Here is a 9,230-nt window from a genome sequence, read left to right as displayed (position 1 = left end):
AAAATATAACACCCTACTGTAACAACTAACAATATTCAAAAACACCAACCGAGCACAAGAAAATTATACAATTCCGAAATTATTCAAGTACACAAGTCATGTCCGCGCATACAAAAGAAATGTTCAAGTTCACACAAAACTAGCAAAGTACCTCATCTTCCAATATGGCGGCACCCATACAAAAGTCCAAGTCATCCCGGCAATGTTTCCCGGTTCCAAGGTTGACATCAAGATCAAATGTTTTCTTCCAAAGTTGACATCAAAACCAAGAGCAGGTTTTCTCATCCGAGAGCCCAGGTCGAATGACTTTCAATTGTCAGGCAGTTTACAATCACAACTCACAAAATCAGGCGGTTGCGATTATAACGTGAACAACTCGCACAGTTGTAAACTCACGTGCTGCGAACCCAGTTTGACCCGCCCGTGACTAACCATGGAATTTTACTGAACTGTTAAAAGTTTCCACTCTCAAAGTTAAACAACTCCTGACAAACTCTTTGTATTACAAAAAGCACTAGTTATATCCCTTCAACTATAAACACCATAACCGCGATTCATTACACCTACTGTAACAGTACATAACACATCTACAGCTACAGATACAGCAGTATGTTCAACCCCCCTCCCCCCCCCCTACTGAAACAGTACATAACACACCTACAGCTACAGATACATCAGTATGTACACCCCCCCCCCCCCCCCCCAAGTGTAACAGTACAAAACACACCTACAGCTACAGATTCAGCAGTATGTACAACCCCCCCCCCCCCCCCCAAGTGTGCATCAGTGCAAAACACACCACCAGCTACAGATAGATCAGTATGTACAACCCTGTTACTGTGCAAAACACACCTACAGCTACAGATTCAGCAGTATGTACACCCCCCCCCCCCCAAGTGTGCATCAGTGCAAAACACACCACCAGCTACAGATAGATCAGTATGTACAACCCTCCCCCCCCCCCCCAAGTGTTACAATGCAATACACACACCTACAGCTACAGATACATCAGCATGTACACCACCCCCCCCTCCCCACCAAGTGTAACAGTGCAAACCACACGTACAGCTACAGATTCAGCAGTATGTAAAAAACGAAATCACTTACTCGCTCCATCCGTCGGTTGTCCTCGAGTTGACGTCAGCAGCTCTGATTGTCACTGCCAAGACTCTGACTGGCTACACAACTATTGAACTATCACCGCCACCACGTGACACTGCATGCAGCTACAGATACAGCAGTATGTACAACCCCCCCCCCCCCCCACCCCCCAAGTGTAACAGTGCAAAATCCACTTACAGCTACAGCTACAGCAGTACAAACCCCCTCCCCCCAGTGTTAAAGTGGAAAACAAACCTACAGATACAAATACAGCAGTATGTACAACCCCCCCCCCCCCCCCCCCCAGTGTAACAGTGCAAAACACATCACCAGCTACAGATACAGCCGTATGTACAACCCCCCCCCCCCCTCAGTATTACAGTATAAAACACACCTACAGCAACAGATTCAGCACGGTATGTACAACAACCCCCCCCCCCCCCCCCCCAGTGTAACAGTGCAAAAATTACTTACAGCTACAGCTTCAGCAGTATGTACACCCCCTCCCCCTAAGTAACAGTACAAAACACACCAACAGCTACAGATACAGCAGTATGTATACCCCCCCCCCACCCCCACCCCCAATATAACAGTGCAAAACACACTTACAGCTACAGATTCAGCATTATGTACAACCCCCCCCCCCCTCCCACAACCTGTAACAGTGCAACAAGAAGGGCAAAGCCCATACGACTCACATGCTTGACCTTGACCTTTACTTGACCTTCAGGGTCAAGGTCAAATAACTAAACCTAGCAATGACATCATACACTAAGAACTGCTTTACACATTTTTCCTACCAAAATACATGTGACCTTGACCCAAGGTCAAGGTCATCCAAGGTCATGCAACACAAAGCTGTTAATTCAAGACATAGGAAGTACAATGGTGCTTATTGGCTCTTTCTACCATGAGATATGGTCACTTTTAGTGGTTCACTACCTTATTTTGGTCACATTTCATAAGGGTCAAAGTGACCTTGACCTTGATCATATGTGACCAAATGTGTCTCATGATGAAAGCATAACATGTGCCCCACATAATTTTTAAGTTTGAAACAGTTATCTTCCATAGTTCAGGGTCAAGGTCACTTCAAAATATGTATACAATCCAACTTTAAAGGACCCTTGCGACCTTGACCTTAAAGCAAGGTCAACCAAACTGGTGTCCAAAGATAGGGCTTACAGTGCCCTGTATAGCATACATAGCTAATGTTGCCATTCTCGATAACTTTAGAAAAAAATGCGACAATGTGAAAAATGGTCGTTTTTAAGACAACAATTACGGCCCCTGTGACCTTGAACTTGAAGTGAGGTCAAGTTGCCGCACATGTTTTTTGAGATCTTGTAACCATACACCATCAGGCCACATCAGGTGTTGATAGACTTAATAGTGTCCAAGAAATATCCAACGTTAAAGTTTTCCGGACGGACGGACGCCGGGACGGACGGACGGACGGACGACTCGGGTGAGTACATAGACTCACTTTTGCTTCGCATGTGAGTCAAAAAACACCTACAGCTACAGCAGTATGTACACCCCCCCCCCCCCCCCAACTGTAACAGCACAAATCGCACCTACTGCTACAGATACAGCAGTGTGTACAACCCCCCCCCCTCATCACCTCCCCCCAGTGTAACAGTGCAAAACACACCTACAGCTGTATGTACAACCCCCAACCCCCCCCCCCCCCCACCCCACTGTAACAGTACAAAACTCATTTACAGCTACAGATTCAGAATTATGTACACCCCCCCTCCCCCCGCTGCCACCACTGTAACAGTACAAATCATACCTACAGCTTCAGATACAGCAGTATGTCACACGCTTTCCTTCTTTGCCACTACTAAAGCAAACGTGTGCAAGATTGTATGTTACGCGCTTTGGAGCATGTGCAAGAACGGATTCAAACTCGAAATCGTCCCTCCAAAAAACCCAAAATGCACACACGACTTTTATTTCTTCTGCTGTTATCGTTTCTTCTCTTTACAAATTCTTCAACGCTCAGAATACTGAAAACGGCATCCCAGACGACAGTACTGTTTCCATACGCGAATTTAGCTGCCCTTGGAAAGTGGCTCGCTCAGGAGGCCTGTTAGTCTGACACTATAAGGACAGAGTTGTGAACATAGATGACAAAGATCCCGGAAAGAACAAACATTTCGCGGATGCAGACACAGAAAGACGTCATGAAGATTGCGATGCTTCAAAAGATACAGACTGTGACGATGACTCTGACGTCATTCACATATTCCGAGACGTCATTTATAGTTGTTCGGTCACTTTCGTCAAAAAGTAGATCTCTCCACAATGGCTGCTCCTGTGTTTAGGTTTATCAAGCGTGAGTACGCAAAACGTGTTTGTTCTCTCCTCTGTTGAAGCTGTGAGACATAATCGCCATTACGAGCTAGTCGTGTGACAGAGAGTGTTCTTGCACACTCGACTGCTGCTGTTTCACTCCGGCTAAAGCCGTCGTGAAACATCTACAGTCTCGTGTGCAAGAAAACTCTCTGTCACACGACTAGCTCGTAATAGCGGGTAATGTACAACACTCCACCCCCTTCCCCCGTGTAGAGTGCAAAACACACCTAGAGCTACAGATACAGCAGTATGTACAACCCCAACCCCACCCCTGTGTGCAAAACACACCTACAGCTACAAAAACAGCAGTATGTTCAACCCCCCTCCCCCCCCCCCCTACTGTAACAGTACATAACACACCTACAGCTACAGATACAGCAGTATGTTCAACCCCCCCCCTCCCCCCCCCCCCTACTGTAACAGTACATAACACACCTACAGCTACAGATGCATCAGTATGTACACCCCCCCCCCCCCAAGTGTAACAGTACAAAACACATGCACCTACAGCTACAGATTCAGCAGTATGTACAACCCCCCCCCCCCCCAGTGTTACTGTGCAAAACACACCTACAGCTACAGATTCAGCAGTATGTACACCCCCCCCCCCCCAAGTGTGCATCAGTGCAAAACACACCACCAGCTACAGATAGATCAGTATGTACAACCCCCCCCCCCAAGTGTTACAATGCAATACACACACCTACAGCTACAGATACATCAGCATGTACACCCCCCCCCCCCCCCAAGTGTAACAGTGCAAACCACACGTACAGCTACAGATTCAGCAGTATGTAAAAAACGAAATCACTTACTCGCTCCATCCATCGGTTGTCCTCGAGTTGACGTCAGCTGCTCTGATTGTCACTGTCAAGTCTCTGACTGGCTACACAACTATTGAACTATCACCGCCACCACGTGGCACTGGGACCAGCACTCAGATTGAGATCCCGAGGCGACATTCGTCTCGGATAACATATCATCAATGTGCTGTCCAACATTCGCAAGAATGTCTCTTCTTTCGATATTAACTTGAACTAAGAAAACAAATAAAATTCGCTCACGCGGGAAAGTAGCAGCCATGTTCATCTTGTTTACCGTAAGGAAAGCTATTTGAGTAATTCAAGTATATATGATGGCGTATTTTTAAAATGTAAAACTCATGGTTTGAGCTCATGCTGTATTTGATTGCAAATATACAAACAAAACTTACAATTAATTATCCTACTCCTATGTGAAAAAGTCAACAAATATGAATAATTTAGTTTCGCATTTGCAGGGTCATGTCACGCCGTTGACGGCCCGACGTTTGAACAGGGGACGTAACAAATGTTAAAATAATGATAATAAATTTGTTATCTCCCGTAACTGCATATTTTTATCGACAGCAACATTGCGTCGGGCCGATGTCGGGGTTTATTACGTACATTTGCCGAGTTTTACACACAGTCAAAACGATATCGGCGCTACAACGGACGTCGACACACGACATATGACGACGTCACCCGACTGAAATCGTCAGTCGGCCGACGAAAGCTTGCTAGCTGGGTCTGTCTCTGGTGAGGGGTGCTGACGCTTGTTTGGGGGACATGAGCGTGATCTGACTTGCGAAAGGAACGATTGTTTGAGTGAGTTCCTTGAGCTTCTGGCCGGGGTGGAGGGGGGTGTAGAGGAAGAAACGGGTGGGGGCATGGTGTTCCTGAACATAGGCCAGGTGGGCACAGACGTACCAGCGTTCTGGGTCCCCAGTACAGCAGCAGAATGGGGGGGATGGGGAGGGGGAGGGGGAGAGGGGGAAGCGGACGAGGGGGGGGTTGAAGGAAGAAGGGGTATGAGACGGCGGAGGGTCCCGGGGAAGGGGACAGAGGAGGTCGCCAACCTTGTGGCCCGAGTTGTGACATGAACGACACACCACCTCTTGGGTGCAGGTGAAAGCAGCATGACCAAATGACAGACAGTTAGTACACTTGGAACGTTCAGTTGCTGATTTCTGCTCCCGGTGGAAAAACGAGGAAGTGAAGCCACCAATGGAGGCCTTGGAGGGAAGGGGGGTGGGGGGAATCTCGATGTAAACAAACCTCCGGCCTGTCAACCAACGCGTGAGCCCTCCTCGGTCGTCTCTATCCCTCTCCATCATCAGCTTTGACTGCAATTTGCAGCCCATGTCTACTATTTTACTCTCTATGTCGCTGTTTGCTATCGAGATCGGTACATTCCCGACTGTTAACCTCGTAGTTTGAACTTCTTGTCCGTTTGCCCGGAGTAAAAACGGGTTTTTGTCACACAATGTGAGAAGATGCCCGCGGATTTCGATCCCCCGTGTGAGGAGTTTGTTGCGCGAATCTTGGGTCTTGGGGTAAATCCTCCACAGCCCTCCTATGCGTTGTGCCCCAATGATCGAGGCGTAACCACACTGCACCTCGGCTGCTGCACATAACTCGTGGACCGTGTAAGCGCCAGCTGTGTCGGGTGGCAAGTGTTTGACGAGAATGAAAACGGGTGGAGCCCGTGCGACACTGTCACCACCTTCATTGTCTGCACCGTTCGCGTCAGCCATGGCGGCCATGATGACAGTGCACTCGCACACTAACACACAACAGGTATAGAGAAAGGCGAGAAAAGTAAAGAGGTTCACTCACTTTGTTGCACTGAAAGCACACCACAATCGTTCTTGCGAATGAAATACCACTTCAAACAAGAAGGGCAAAGCCCATACGACTCACATGCTTGACCTTGACCTTTACATGACCTTGACCAAGGTCAAGGTCATGAAACACAAAGCTGTTAATTCAAGACATAGGAAGTACAATGGTGCTTATTGGCTCTTTCTACCATGAGATATGGTCACTTTTAGTAGTTCACTACCTTATTTTGGTCACATTTCATAAGGGTCAAAGTGACCTTGACCTTGATCATATGTGACCAAATGTGTCTCATGATGAAAGCATAACATGTGCCCCACATAATTTTTAAGTTTGAAACAGTTATCTTCCATAGTTCAGGGTCAAGGTCACTTCAAAATATGTATACAATCCAACTTTGAAGAGCTCCTGTGACCTTGACCTTGAAGCAAGGTAAACCAAACTGGTATCAAAAGATGGGGCTTACTTTGCCCTATATATCATATATAGGTGAGGTATTCAATCTCAAAAACTTCAGAGAAAATGGGAAAAATGTGAAAAATAGCTGTTTTTTAGGCAACATTTATGACCCCTGCGACCTTGACCTTGAAGCAAGGTCAAGATGCTATGTATGTTTTTCGGGGCCTTGTCATCATACACCATCTTGCCAAATTTGGTACTGATAGACTGAATAGTGTCCAAGAAATATCCAACGTTAAAGTTTTCCGGACGGACGTCCGGACGTCCGGACGGACGGACGGACGGACGGACGGACGGACGGACGACTCGGGTGAGTACATAGACTCACTTTTGCTTCGCATGTGAGTCAAAAACGATATCCACATATATATCTGTAGAGAAAGCCAGAAAATGCAAAACAATCTGGAGCGCGAAGACAGACACAGCCGCTCGACCCGAGCGCGCAACCGGAAGTGATTATTATCAAAATTAAATTGTCCAAATCAATTTAAAAACACTTTCATCATATTCCTTGTCGGTTCCTGATTCCAAAAACATATAGATATGATATGTTTGGATTAAAAACACGCTCAGAAAGTTAAAACGAAGAGAGGTACAGAAAAGCGTGCTATCCTTCTCAGCGCAAGTACTACCCCGCTCTTCTTGTCAATGTCACTGCCTTTGCCGTGAGCGGTGGACTGACGATGCTACGAGTATACGGTCTTGCTGCGTTGCATTGCGTTCAGTTTCATTCTGTGAGTTCGACAGCTACTTGACTAAATGTTGTATTTTCGCCTTACGCGACTTGTTTCTCTCTCTCTTTCTCTGCTAAGAGATTTTTACAAATCTCGGAAGAAAGTCTCTGCTGACTTTCAATTGTTTCTTTCACAATTTCTGTTGTGTTTTTATGTTACACACTCCGAGTTCTAAATATCGTGCATATTTTTCCAAGGGTTGATTTTCAGGTACCTGAAAATCTACCCGAGAGAAAATATGCATGATATTTAGAACGAGGTGTGTAAGCTTTTTATACCATTACTCTGACGTTTTCATTAAAAAAAAACACCACTTTTTGACACACACTCTGCGAGTGTCTGTTTTCTGCTTACCCAAACTTTCAGCGACCACAAATCGTGTCATCAGATTCATGTGCGAAACGAGTCCCCTTTTGTATTTTTGGTAATCGCCCCATAACACGTCTGCTTTTGTATGTAGTCATCAATACTGCTTTGGAATAGGAATTACAGAGATTGTGCAATTCAATGCATTTGAAACTGTGCGGTTTCCGGCCGGCTTCAATCGGTGACCCAAGTTTGTTGTCAGAGGCATTCGCCAAAAAGACTGCGTGTGTGATTTTACAAGCCGCGATTAGGATGATTGCTGAATTTGTGCTTATTCGAGCTGCCTGCATGACCCCGTCGCGATATAACCTTCGTGGTTGAAAACGACGTTAAACACCAAATAAAGAAAATGCCTGCATGACCTGAACCTAGACACCGTTGTTTACTTTAAAGTTGAAAAAGAACACACGCAAGATCCCACTTTCTTTGCCACCGTTTTATTTTACCGTATCTCCAACTTTGTAAGGTGCAATTTTCATGTTGCTGGTCAACTTGATCAGTAGCCGCTGATTCTGTAGCAAACCGGACAGATCTGCAGCAGACGACAGATGGGACAGCCTTGTACAGTTGAACCAGATTTAGCAATCATTGCTCTAAAAAGCGATAGCAAACGAACAAAACTGTAAGCATACTGTTTTAGTCGGTTGCCTATGAAGAGTACTAGAGTTGTGTGCCTTGTATCACTGTCTGTTTCTATCACGCTCTCTCTCTCTCTCTCTCACCGCTTCGGCCAACTCATAATCTTCACTCAGCTCTTTTTATCCCAGCAGATTATGTGTATTCTTTGTTGATTTTTTTATTTCTTCAATGTTAAAATGTATGTATAGATCGTTAGCTAAACGTGAGTTCGACTTTGAATTGGGTGGCCGGGTGGTAACGCACTTGCGCTCGGAAGCGAGAGGTTGCGAGTTCGACCCTGGGTCAGGGCGTTAGCAATTTTCTCCCCCCTTTCCAAACGTAGGTGGTGGGTTCAAGTGCTAGTCTTTCGGATGAGACGAAAAACCGAGGTCCCTTCGTGTACACTACATTGGGGTGTGCACGTTAAAGATTCCACGATTGACAAAAGGGTCTTTCCTGGCAAAATTGTATAGGCATAGATAAAAATGTCCACCAAAATACCCGTGTGACTTGGAATAATAGGCCGCGAAAAGTAGGATATGCGCCGAAATGGCTGGGATCTGCTGGCCGATGTGAATGCGTGATGTATTGTGTAAAAAAATTCCATCTCACACGGCATCAATTAAATCGCTGCGCCTTGAATATGTGCGCGATATAAATTGCATTGAAAAACATTAAATAAACAAGAAGGGCAAAGCCCATACGACTCACATGCTTGACCTTGACCTTAACTAAACCTAGCAATGACATCATACACTAAGAACTGCTTTACACATTTTTCCTACCAAAATACATGTGACCTTGACCCAAGGTCAAGGTCATCCAAGGTCATGCAACACAAAGCTGTTAATTCAAGACATAGGAAGTACAATGGTGCTTATTGGCTCTTTCTACCATGAGATATGGTCACTTTTAGTGGTTCACTACCTTATTTTGGTCACATTTCATC

Source organism: Littorina saxatilis, linkage group LG8 (assembly GCF_037325665.1).
Source record: "Littorina saxatilis isolate snail1 linkage group LG8, US_GU_Lsax_2.0, whole genome shotgun sequence".
Taxonomy (NCBI): domain Eukaryota; kingdom Metazoa; phylum Mollusca; class Gastropoda; order Littorinimorpha; family Littorinidae; genus Littorina; species Littorina saxatilis.
Note: the sequence above shows the minus strand (reverse complement) of the source record.